Source organism: Apodemus sylvaticus, chromosome 7, assembly GCF_947179515.1.
Source record: "Apodemus sylvaticus chromosome 7, mApoSyl1.1, whole genome shotgun sequence".
NCBI classification, from domain to species: domain Eukaryota; kingdom Metazoa; phylum Chordata; class Mammalia; order Rodentia; family Muridae; genus Apodemus; species Apodemus sylvaticus.
Window position 1 is genome coordinate 14,394,114 of NC_067478.1, and position 13,708 is coordinate 14,407,821.

At 39.6% G+C, this 13,708-nt stretch overlaps 1 non-coding gene across 1 annotated transcript; it reads left to right on the top strand.

Annotated features, from left to right (window-relative positions):
* The first annotated feature begins 9,485 nt into the window (after positions 1-9,485).
* On the top strand, positions 9,486-9,592 carry LOC127690451 (U6 spliceosomal RNA). The gene has a single exon (XR_007979138.1). It is a non-coding gene; the product is annotated as a U6 spliceosomal RNA (small nuclear RNA).
* The last annotated feature ends 4,116 nt before the right edge of the window (positions 9,593-13,708 follow it).

Consider the following 13,708-nt stretch of genomic DNA (forward strand, 5'->3'; position numbering starts at 1 on the left):
TGACCAGGCCATGTGGGCAGCTTGTCACTGCAGGAGACATGTGGCACATTAAAAAATCAACTTCTTTGCGACTATAATTATCCCTTCCCCATTCCTCCATTAAACCTTCCCATATACCTCTCCTCACTGTTCTCTTTTGAAATCTTGATCTTTTTTTCCCCCTCAAACCACTTTTTAAATCAAGGGCATAGGGATTGGAGAGATGGGTCAGCAGTGAAGACCACTGGCTGCTCTTCCAGAGAACCTGGGTTCAATTGCTAACACACAGATAGCAGATAATAACTGTCTATAACTCCAGGTCCAGGGAATATGTAACACAGACATACAAACAGGAAGAACAGCAACACTTCTTTTTAAAATCTTTTTAAAAATAAGAAAAGAAAAAAAATATTAAAAGCCAGCTGGTGGCAGAGCACCCCTTTAATCCCAGCACTCAGGCTACAGAGTCAGCCAGAACTGAGTCTAAGGCCACTATGGTTTACAGAGTGAGTTCCAGGACAGTCAGGACTGTGCGCATGTATATACACAGAGAAACCCAGTCTTGAGAAACATTAAAATGGGAAATTAAAGTTCAATTGAGCTCATGGTTTAAAAGGATTAGCGTCAATAGGGTGGAGCAAAGGCATGGCAGCAGGAACCCTGGACATGCACATCTCCATCTGCAAACAGGAAGCAAAGAGAAACCATGGGAATAACAAGTCTTTTTAACCCTCAAAGCCTGTCCACAGTGACACAACCCCTTTAACAGAGCCACACCTCCTGATCCTTCCAAAATAGTTCCACCAACCAGGGGACAAGCTTATGGGAGCCATTCTCGTTCAGATTACCACACATGCACACACATGCAAACCACACAGAAACATGCAAAGAAACAACCCTACTGCTAAGACACCTGAGAGGCAAAAGCAAAGGAATCCTCCACCATATGGTGAGTTCAAGGCTAACCTGGGTTACAGGACACTGCCTCGAAAAAGAACTAAAACCAAGGGACTAGAGACAAAACCATATAAGTCATAAATAATCCTTTACAAACCACTGTAAAACATTAATTGATTTCTCTTTGCTTCCTGTTTGCAGATGGAGATGTGCATGCTCCAGGGTTCCTGCCGCCATGCCTTTGCTCCACCCTATTGACTCTAATCCTTTTAAACCATGAGCTCAATTGAACTTTAATTTTCCATTTTAAGGGTTTTCAAGACTGGGTTTCTCTGTGTGCATATATAGACCTGACTGTCCTGGAAGTCACTCTGTAAACCTTAGTGGCCTTGAACTCAGTTCCGGCTGACTCTGTCTCCCAAGTGCTGGAATTAAAATGTGCTTGGCCACCACCTGGCTTTTAATAATTATTATTTTTCTCTTTTTATTTTCTTTCTTTTTTATGGAATATATTTTTTATTTATATTCCCAGGTTCTCCCCTTCCCAGATAGTCCCTATGCCATCCTCCCTCCCTCTACTTCTCTGAGGGTGTTCCTCTACCCACCCTCCTCCTATCTCTCCGGCCTCGATTCCCCTACTCTGGGGCATCTATCGAGCATCCATAGGACCAAGGACCTTTCCCCCATTGATGCCTGACAAGGCCGTCTTATGCTACATATCCAGCTGGAGCCATGTGTACCACTTAGTTGGTGTCTTAGTCCCTGGGAGCTCTGGGGGATCTGATTGGTTTATATCATTGTTCTTCCTATGAGGTTGCAAACCCCTTCAGCTCCTTTAGGCCTTTCTCTAACTCTTCCATTGGGGACCCTGCACTCAGTCCAATGGTTGGTTGTGAGCATCTGCCTCTGTATTTGTAAGACTCTGGCAGGGCCTCCCAGAAGACAGCCATATCAGGTTCCTTTCAGTAAGCATTTCTTGACATCCATGATAGTTAGGTGACTGTATATGGAATGAATCCCCAAGTGGGACAGTTTTGATCTCTGCTCTACACTTTATCTACATATTTGTTCTTGTATTTTGGTCCCCTTCTCAGAAGAACCAAAGCACCCACACTTAGGTCTTCCTTCTTAAACTTCATATGGTTTGTGAATTCTATCTTGGGTATTCAGAGCTTTTGGGCTAATATCCACTTATCAGTGAGTGCATACCATGTGTGTTCTTTTGTAATTGGGTTACCTCACTCAGGATGATATTTTCTAGTTCCATCTATTTGCCTAAGAATTTCATTAATTCATCATTCTTAATAGCTGAATAGTACTCCATTGTGTAAATATATCACATTTTCTGTATCCATTCCTCCATTGAGCGACATCTGGGTTCTTTCCAGCTTCTGGCTATTATAAATAAGGCTGCTATGAACATAGTGAAGCATGTGTCCTTATTGCATGCCGGGTATCCTCTGGGTATATGTACAGCAGTGGTATAGCAGGGTCCTCCAGAAGTGTCATGCCCAGTTTTCTGAGGAACCCCCAGACTGATTTCCAGAGTGGTTGTACCAGCTTGCAATCCCACCAGCAGTGAAGGAGTGTTCCTCTTTCTCCACATCCTCACCAGCATCTGCTGTCTCCTGAGTTTTTAATCTTAGCCATTCTGACTGGTGTGAGGTGAAATCCCAGGGTTGTTTTGATTTGCATTTTCCTAATACCTAAGAATGTTGAACATTTCTTAAGGTGCTTCTCGGCCATTTGATTTTCCTCAGTTGAAAATTCTTTGTTTAGCTCTGTACCCTCTTTTTAAATGGGGTTATTTGATTCTCTGGAGCCCAACTTCTTGAGTTCTTTGTATATATTGGTTATTAGTCTTCTAGCAGATGGAGGATTGGTAAAGATCTTTCCCAAATCTGTTGGTTGCCATTTTGTCTTATTGACAGTGTCTTTTGCCTTATAGAAGTTTTGCAATTTTATGAGGTCCCATTTGTTGATTCTTGATCTTAGAGCATAAGCCATTGGTGCTCTGTTCAGGAATTTTTCCCCTGTGCCCATGTGTTTGAGGCTCTTCCCCACTTTGTCCTCTATAAGTTTCAGTGTATCTGGTTTTATGTGGAGGTCCTTGATTCACTTGGACTTGAGCTTTTGTGCAAGGAGATAAGAATGGGTTGATTTGCATTTTTCTACATGCTGACCACCAATTGAACCAGCACCATTTGTTTAAAATGCTGTCTTTTTACCACTGGATATATTTAGCTCCTTTGTCAAATATTAAGTGACCATAGGTGTGTGGGTTCATTTCTGGGTCTTCAATTCTATTCCATTGGTCTTTCTGCCTGTCTCTGTATCAATACCATACAGTTTTTATCACTGTTGCTCTGTAATACAGCTTGATGTGAGGAATGGTGATTCCCCACCCCCCCTCCCGCCCATGAAGTTCTTTTATTGTTGAGAATAGTTTTTGCTATCCTGGGTTTTTTGTTATTCCAGATAAATTTGGAAACTGCTCTTTCTAACTCTATGAAGAATTGAGTTGGAATTTTGATGGGGATTGCATTGAATCTGTAGACTGCTTTTGGCAAGATGGTCATTTTTACTATATTAATCCTGCCAACCCATGAGCATGGGAGATCTTTCCATCTTCTTCGATTTCTTTCTTCAGAGACTTGAACTTCTCATCATACAGATCTTTCACTTGCTTAGTTAGCATCACACCAAGGTATGTAATATAACTTGTGACTGTTGTGAAGGTATTGTTTCCCTAATTCCTTTCTCGGCATGTTTATCCTTTGAGTAGAGGAAGGCTACTGGTTTATTTGAGTTCGTTTTATATCCAGCCATTTTGCTAAAGTTGTTTATCAGGTTTAAGAGTTCTCTGGTGGAATTTTGGGGGGTCTCTTAAGTATACAATCATCTGCAAATAGTGATATTTTGACTTCTTCCTTCCCAATTTATATCCCTTTGACCTCCTTTTGTTGTCTAATTGCTCTAGTTAGAACTTCAAGTACTACACTGAATAGATAAGAAGAGAGTGGGCTGCCTAGTCTAGTCCTTGATTTTAGTGGGTTTGCTTCAAGTTTCTTTCCATTTAGTTTGATGTTGGCTACTGACTTGCTGTATATTGCTGTTACTATGTTAAGGTATGGGCCTTGAATTCCTGATCTTTGCAAGACTTTTATCATAAAAGGGTGTTAAATTGTCCCAACACACAGGACAGTCAACAGGGTCCCCAGACAACCTAGGAGAAGGCAAGAGACAAGAGACACGAGAGACAGACAGCAAGACAGTATTCTGATCAAGCTGTCAAATTTTATTTTTTACACAAGGCAATGTAAAGGCAAGCAGGCAGGTATAGGGAGGGATGAAGGGGGAAAGTATTCGGGGAACAATCTCAGGGGGCTAGCATCATTTCTCAGGAACAGTTTCTCAGAATTGTCTCTCAGAATCGCAGGGGAAAATTGGCAATTGCTGTAGGAACTTGGCACTAAAAACTGATCATGAGGAGGTGAGGTGGAAAGGAGTTGCTGTGGTAACCTAACCACAGGTGAGCTTCATTTGTTCTAGCCCACTCAGGTGAGCTCTGCATGTGCTGACCATCTAGCTTACTTGGCTAATATTTAAACTAGTACATTTCCTTCTAAAAGCAGGCTAGAGAAAGCAGGATAGAAATGGCTGAGAGGAGGGGGTTTTTGAGATCCATGTGAGAATGGCTCCTGGCATCTCTCCCTTCTCTGTATAAAAGAGAGCAGAGGACAGACAGCCATTGATGGAAAGCAGATGAGGTACCAAGATAATGGATCAGGGCCTATCTTAGGATCATCCCAGTGGCTATCTATCACCCTTTTCTGTCCCTGGGTGTCTCCACCAGCCTCCAGAGACTCCTGTCTTAGGTGGGTGAGGTCCTGGGAAGGTGACCATCATCAACAACTGTTCAGCAACTTTATTGTCTATTGGTGCCTCCAGCTTATGGGCTCCTTCTGGAGTCCCAGCTGGAATGGCTGTGACAGGAATGCTCTCTCTGGCAGGGCACTCGAGTGTGCCATTTGGGCTGTTCTGTAACTGACCTGGGAGCTGAGTAGCCTTCTCTAGATCCTCCATAGCCAAACAATGGTAATGTATCTGAATGGGCTTGGCTGCCAAGTCATCTACCTGCTTTTTAGTCAGGGCAGTGAGGCATTTAAAAGCCCATGGTCCAAAAGAACATAACAATAATAGGCCTACATAAAAATAATAGACCTAGGATACTGGGTAAAAGTGTAGTGAGCCATGGAGAGGTGGAAAGCCTGTTTTTATACCAACTTTTTCTGTTTTCTTTCCTTTTTTCTTTTCTTTCCTTTTTTCTTTTCTTTCCTTTTTTCTTTCTTTCTTTCCTTCCTTCTTTCTTTTCTTTCTTTCTTTCTTTCCTTTTTTCTTTCTTTCTTTCCTTCCTTCTTCTCTTCTTTCTTTCTTTCTTTCTTTCTTTCTTTCTTTCTTTCTTTCTTTCTTTCTTTCTTTCTTTCTTTCTTTCTTTCTTTCGGTTTTCTAGTCCTTCTCTGACTTTTTTTATGCTATCTCTAACAACTCCTGGTTTGCTAGCATAGAAACAGCATTCTTCTTTTAAAGCTGCACAAAGTTCACCCTGTTGGAGGAACAGGAGATCAAGTCCTCACCTATTTTAGAGGTCAACCTCAGCTAGGGAGTCAGTGGAGTAGGAGAGATCAATTATCCCCTGCTGAAGGCATTGGGCGTCTTGGTTGATGGTGGCACTTAGCTCTGTGTACCTAGAGTTAGAAAGAACAAGGGAAGAAATACCTGTCCCCGCTCCCATAGCTTCGAGGCCAAGTAGGGCAGAAATAGTAATAGCAGAGATAGGTTCTCTGCGAGAACAGCTCAAAGAGGTGGAGTCTCCAGTGGATGTGGATTGATCCCACAAGTGAAAAAATTCTTTAGAGTGATACTAAACTAAACGCTGAGCCTTCTTAATAAGGATACAAAAACTCAGGGCTCTCTCCATTCTTTCAATTTTGAAAACCTGAGGTGGAGAGGCAAGGTGTGAGGCCATCAAGGCACACCCACTAGGTTCCTTGGGGTGGGGGGAAAATAAAATAATTGCCAGGAGGGGGAAAATAGGTTTAATTACACAAGTGAGCATAAATTGAGGGGATATTTGTTCCACTAGGGATCACACAAAGTCCCAGGCCAGATATTTGGGTTAATGAAAGACCTGGCCAAACACCCTTTTGCCAACGGTAGTGCCATGGATCATCAGCATGGAGGGGATCACTGAGAACAGCAATTCCTTCATAAAAGGGTGGTTGGGAATGGTAGCATAGCCAGCAATCTTCAAGTTCAGGGGAAGTTTCATTTAAGGTGAGAAAAGTCTGATTAAAGAAAGTACAAGACTTTTAGTGGGAGCTGGCTGTACAGGCAGAATAGCGGCTGGTGGCCGGAGGGCAAATGTAAAAGGTAGGGTGGTGTCCTGGTCAATTCCTTTAGGAGAAACAGGACGAGGTACCAACATAGGATTAGGTCCCATTGGGACTGGCTGGGCATGATATAAAGGCTCTTTAAGGAGCTTAATAGAGAAAATAATACCTGCATCAAAGCCAAGTACATAGAGGTGAAGACCCCATTCATAACCTCTTTTGCCAATATAGATTGGGAGATTTTGCATAGGTGGTAAAAATTTGTAAAGGTGTGCACCATACCTTTGTAGAGGGATTAGAGGCCTTGCAGGATTCATCATCTGTTAGAAAACTAGCTGGGGATGTAAAATTGTGTTTTACTTGGATGTAATCCCACGAGGAAAAGTCTAACGGCTATCCCAAGGGCCCCAAACAACCAAAGTAAATCCTGTGGATGTCTTAAAGAAAACAAATGGTAGGCCACATTCTACCTGGTCTACACTTGAAATCTGTAAAATTTAAATATATGCCCTTTGACACCCTGAAGGGGGGCAATCAGCAGTAGCCAATATCTCCCCTTTAATCTGTTTATAATTTGTCTAATTTTCAGCTAAATAAAATTGCCAGCCAAAGAGGGATGTTGAGTCTGTAGATGTCTGTGATGTCAACATTAGTAGGAGGCATCCAAAGGTGTTGAGGACCGTGGCCATTTTTAATGATTATAATCAGCATCATTCTTTGTCTCAGCATTAGCATACTCTGGCAGCTAGCATGTTCTTTTGGCATCCTGCAGAAAAAACACAAACATGCCCTCTTCTCCACACTCAGAGAGTTCTCTGGCATTAAAATTTTAAATTTTTTTGTGATATACAGAAATATGATTCTCCCCTCTTTTATTTATAAAAATATTGTTTTAAAGTTTTATGGGCCTGTTTCATAATATCTTGTCCTTGAGGATTATAAGGAATCTCAGTAACATGACTAATATTAAATTGTTAATAAAACATCTCAAATGACTGACTGTAATAGTTAGTTATAATATATGTCTTAATCTAATTTGGAACATTCAGTATAGAAAAATAACATATGTAATGACTAATTTTATTATTAGTTTGTTGTTGCTGTTTCTTCAGTTAAAACAAATGTAACTAGAAAGCTTGAAAGGCTGTCAATAGTCATATGTATATATTTTTTAATTTTTATATTTTTTAACTTGAAATGTATTTGTATAAATAGTTGTAAAATTTAAGAATTAGCAGAATTTTAAAAAAGGAAACAATTTTGAGCAATTGTAAGACATGAACTATATATATATTATTAATATATAAAGTTTGATTTTTAACATTTTAAAAATAGCAGCAATAGTGCCCAATTTAATTATCTGTGTTGAAGCAAGTGGAAACTCAAAAGAATAAACATATGATCTAATTATATGAGCTTTACTGCCATAGTCGATGCATTTTTTTATAGGATACATGTATAAATCTATAGAAATATAAAAAGCATGTATGGAATCAAATTTTAACAGTTTATTCTTTGGATAATAATTATTAATTTTGTCAAAAAAGGCTTGCCATGTAATAAATTAACTATCAATAATAATTAATTTAATTGCTGTTTGAAACAAGCAACAAACATTTTATCAGGCTCTTAAAACATTTTTTTAAAAATATCTTTATGATTTTATCTTATAGCATTTTATTATCATATTAATATCTTTATTGAAGGATATAAAAACTTTATTTGGAGAGATTTTACAATAATGTTCTTTTTGTCAAGGAATAGAAATGAACACATATCAAAAACTGTTGACAAATACTTATGGTAGCTTTCTCTAAGTTATGACTCTCAATATTTATTAAGCATTTACCTTGAGAACATCAGAGGTGTAAATCTTCTTGTGGCAAGCTTAAAGTAGTATCTTAGCCAAATATTTTATAAACAATATATATTGAAAAATTTAAGATCATAGCTTTTTGTATTGAAGCAGAGACAATATATATATATATATATATGGTAAGGATATTAGCCACGTTTTTTATTCGATATATTTTTTATTTACATTTCAAATGATTTCCCCTTTTCTAGCTCCCCACTCCCCGAAAGTCCTATAAGCCCCCTTCTCTCACCCTGAGGAAGAACTTTTTAATGAAATCATTTTATTGGTTTTTTAAAGTTATCTTATGTTCTTTTAAAGTTAGAAGCAAATGCTTTTATAATTATCAGGATCTACAAAGCAAAAAACAACCATTTAAATCTATAATAATTTTGTATGGAGTAGGCAGGCCACATTTGAATGGTTTTATAATTTCTATACAGCCTTATTAATCTTTTACAGATCTAAGTTTGAACTGTATTTTGAACCACATTTGTATGAATCTGTAAAAAATGTTCTTGTGGCCAGAAGCTCTCTAGGTGAGGCCTGCAAGACAAAAGCAGCCTCTCTCAAGCCTCTGCTGAGGCAGCTCTGAGCTTTGTATTAACTCAGATGTAAATCTTCTGATCTGAGTCTATTGTCTCTAAGGCCAGGCCTACACCACCAGTCCTGCAAGGAGTAGCCTGTAACCAGACCCCTTCATTGTATGAAGGTCAAATAACAAAAGGAAACTGTAATATTAAAGCATAACTCCAATTTCTGAAAGTAAAACCCAGTTTTAAACAATCTTTTCTCCTTAAAATTAATGGCAAACACATTACTTTCACATTGCAAAGTTTGTCTATCAGCTTGTATGTTTGAATGTATGACAGTGTAACTTATTGAAGAGACATTATTTTATATCTCATTTCTTATAAGTCTGATTTCTAGGATAAAATCTACATAAAACATTATGCCAATTCAGAAATAGCTTAGAGGCCTGTTTTTCTTCGGTTGTGTCATGCCACATGTTGCTTAAGATAGCTCTAACCCTGAATTATCAGTTTTAAACTTATCTTTTATCAATATACCTTTTAAATTGTGTACTGTAACTTATGAGCCAATACTCTATAGTCAAGACATGTAAAACATTTATACCTTTAAGACCAATTAGAAATAAAGATGAAACAATTACATGAATCTCATAATTTAAACCAAACAAGTTTTTAAGGGAAAACAGCACTTTGAAGCCAATCTTTGCTACTGTAGAAATTTTTTTAGGAGAAATATCCATTAGTCCACTTGTCCCAGATCTGCTGGCCTTTTAAGAAGCAGCTTTTTCTCCAGCTGTGTTTGACTCCTAGTTAAGAATGTGAGGCACCGTGCTTGCTTCGGCAGCACATATACTAAAATTGGAACGATACAGAAAAGATTAGCATGGCCCCTGCGCAAGGATGACACACAAATTTGTGAAGCGTTCCATATTTTTTGTATTGGTACAGTGACAGGCAGGAGGATCAATGGAACAGGATTGAAGATCCAGAAATGAACCCACATACTTATGGCCACTTGATCCTCGACAAAGAGGCTGAAAACATCCAATGGAAAAAAGATAGCCTTTTCATCAAATGGTGCTGGTTCAACTGGAGGTCAGCATGCAGAAGAATGCAAATTGATCCATCCTTGTCTCCTTGTACTAAGCTCAAATCCAAATGGATCAAGGACCTCCACATAAAGCCAGACAGTCTGAAGCTAATAGAAAAGAAACTGGGGAAGACCCTTGAGGACATCGGTACAGGGAGAAAGTTTCTGAACAGAACACCAATAGCTATGCTCTAAGAGCAAGAATTGACAAATGGGACCTCATAAAATTACAAAGTTTCTGTAAGGCAAAGGACACCATCAAGAGGACAAATCGGCAACCAACAAATTGGGAAAAGATCTTCACCAATCCTACATCAGATAGAGGGCTAATATCCAATATATATAAAGAACTCAAGAAGTTAGACTCCAGAAAACTGAACAACCCTATTAAAAAATGGGGTACAGAGTTAAACAAAGAATTCTCACCTGAAGAACTTCGGATGGCGGAGAAGCATCTTAAAAAATGCTCAACTTCATTAGTCATTAGGGAAATGCAAATCAAAACAACCCTGAGATTTCATCTTACACCAGTCAGAATGGCTAAGATTAAAAATTCAGGAGACAGCAGGTGTTGGAGAGGGTGTGGAGAAAGAGGAACACTCCTCCACTGCTGGTGGGGTTGCAAATTGGTACAACCACTCTGGAAATCAGTCTGGCGGTTCCTCCGAAAACTGGGCACCTCACTTCCAGAAGATCCTGCTATACCACTCCTGGGCATATACCCAGAGGATTCCCCAGCAGGTAATAAAGATACATGCTCTACTATGTTATTAGCAGCCCTATTTATAATTGCCAGATGCTGGAAAGAACCCAGGTATCCCTCAACAGAAGAGTGGATGCAAGAAATGTGGTATATCTACACAATGGAGTACTATTCAGCCATTAGAAACAATGAATTCATGAAATTCTTAGGCAAATGGATGGAGCTAGAGATCATACTAAGTGAGGTAACCCAGACTCAAAAGGTGAATCATGGTATGCACTTACTAATAAGTGGATATTAACCTAGAAAAGTGGAATACCCAAAACATAATCCACACATCAAATGAGGTACAAGAAGAAAGGAGGAGTGGCCCCTGGTTCTGGAAAGACTCAGTGAAGCAGTATAGGGCAAAACCAGAACGGGGAAGTGGGAAGGGGTGGGTGGGAGGACAGGGGAAGAGAAGGGGGCTTACGGGAGTTTCGGGGAGTGGGGGGCTAGAAAAGGGGAAATCATTTGAAATGTAAATAAATTATATCGAATAAAAAAAATTAAAAAAAAAAAAGAATGTGAGGCACCACCACAACTGGCATGCAATAAGGACACATGCTCCACTATGTTCATAGCAGCCTTATTTATAATAGCCAGAAGCTGGAAAGAACCCAGATGTCCCTCAATGGAGGAATGGATACAGAAAATGTGGTATATTTACACAATGGAATACTACTCAGCAATTAAAAACAATGAATTCATGAAATTTGTAGGCAAATGGTTGGAACTGAAAAATATCATCCTAAGAGAGGTAACCCAATCACAAAAGAATATACATGGAATGCAATCACTGATAAGTGGATATTAACTAGCCCAGAAGCTCTGAACACCCAAGACACAAATAGCATATCAAATGACTCCCATGAAGTAAGGAGAGGGCCCTGATCCTGGAAAGGCCTGATCCAGCATGGTAGGGGAGTAACAGGACAGAGAAAAAGGAGGGAGGTGATTGGAGTATGGGTGTAGAGAAGGCTTATGGGACATATGGGGAGGGGGGAACTAGGAAAGGGGAAAGCGTTTGGAATGTAAACAAAGAATTTAGAAAAAAAAATGTAAGGCACCTTAAATCAGCTTTCGCTGTGTAAACCGCAACTGGCAGGACTGCCAGCAGATAATTTTTTTTACCTTTTTTTTTTTAACATAAAACAATCATCTAAACAACAAGGACAAACATAAATCGACACACATATAGACAGGTTTTGGTGCACCAAAGACAGACAATAGACAGAGAAGTACTTGTTGTCCCAAAGAGATCCAAATATCCTAACCAGAATTAAAGATATCTCCAGTAGGATCCAGAGAGGAAGCAGGACGTCTCCTGCTTTCCTCTCCTCCCTAGGAGAGTTTTGAAACAGCTTTTAACCAATTTTTTTTATACCATGTCCTGCAGGTGGAAAAACTGCTTTTCTGAAACCTGCTTTTTCTCTCTCTTGTTTAAGATTTAATTTATTTTGTTTTTTTCTGGGAATTCTGCCAGAGAAGGGAGGGGAGGCACAGTGGCAGCCACTAACAGTTGCTCCCCAGCGCCCTGCTTTTTTAACCTCTGTTGGGTTCATAAAAAGAGAAAGAGGTTTAGAGAACATGGTGTGGGGAAGGGGGTGCCTAGGCGGACACACACACAGACATGGTATAGAATGAAGTTTATTCAGGATGGAGAATGAGAGTTAATGGGGTAGTGGAGGCAGAGAGAGTGTGTGTAGAGAAGTAGAGATGGGCAGTGACCATGTGGAGAGAGGTGGGAGGGGAGGAGAGCCCAGGAGTTTCTTTGCAGTCCAGGACTTACACTCTGCCCGTGAGCGTTTTTTTACTTTCAATTTCTCCGGCCGCTTCAGCTGCCTCTGACTTCCAAAGAACAAATTTCTCACCCTGAGAGCATGGCTGGGGTAAGCTGGATAAATTTCTTAGGTACGAGCCATCCCTCAGTGGAAGACTCTAAGTGCCAAAGTAAAGGGAGCAATCTGCCCATAGGCTGTGGCTGCAGACTTTAATTTTTTTAAATTTTAAAGTCACGGTGCTTTTAAGAGTCCTGAAGTTAGAATGACCATCTGTATCTCTAAATCTTGTAGCTCCTTTAAGAGGGCTACTTGCTCCCTGCTGCTTTCTACTATTTGACCAAAGTTTCTTCAGTGGCTCTCTTGCTGACAGCTTTCTCCTCCAAGCTGGCTTCCTCCCCGGATGATAGAGTGTCAGCACCTGAATTATGACTAGATTTCAGAGTTTGTAGAGAAGGATAGACTTTGGTCTTTTTGAGAAGTTAGGGAAAAGAGCAGACATAGATAGAGGCTGTTTTAAATGTCCCTCCTCTATATCAATCACAACCAATGAGGGAGGGATAAGAGAGCACAGAGACAGTGTCTGGACGAACACTTTTTCAGAGAATGCCCTCCCTTGGGTGTATTTGCTTCTTTTTGTTCTAGAGCTTTCAGGTGTGCTGTCAAGCTGCTAGTGTAAGCTCTCTACAGTTTCTTTGTGTAGGCACTTAGAGCTATGAGTTTTCCTCTTACCACTGCCTTCATTGTATCCCATAAATTTTGGTATGATGTGTCTTCATTTTCATTAAATTCTAAAAAGTCTTTCTTTCTTTGTTTCTTGACCAAGTTATCATTGAGTGGAGCCTTATTCAGCTTCCATGTGTATGTGTGTTTTCCATTGTTTTTGTTGGACTTTAAGACCAGCCTTAGTCCATGGCGATCTGATAGGGTGCATGGAACTATTTCAATCTTCTTGTATTTGTTGAGGCCTGATTTGTGACCAATTATATGGTCAATTTTGGAGAAGGTACCATGGGGTGTTGAGAAAAAGGTATATTCTTTCGCATTAGGTTCTATAAATATCTGTTAGATCCATTTGGTGCATTACTTCTGTTAGTTTCCCTGTCTCTGTTCATTTTCTGTTTCCATGATTTGTCCATTGCTGAGAGTCGGGTGTTGAAGTCTCCCACTATTGTTGTGTGGTGTTATGTGTGCTTTGAGCTTTAGTAAAGTTTCTTTTTCAATGCAGGTGACCTTACATTTGGAGCATAGATGTTCAGAATTGAGAGTTCATCTTGGTAGATTTTCCTTTTACCAGTTTGAAGTGTCCTTCCTTATCTTTTTTGAAAACTTTTGGTTGAAAGTTGATTTTATTCCATATTAGAATGGCTACTCCAGCTTGTTTCTTGGGACCATTTGCTTGGAAAATTGTTTTCTAAATTTTTACTCTGAGGTAGTA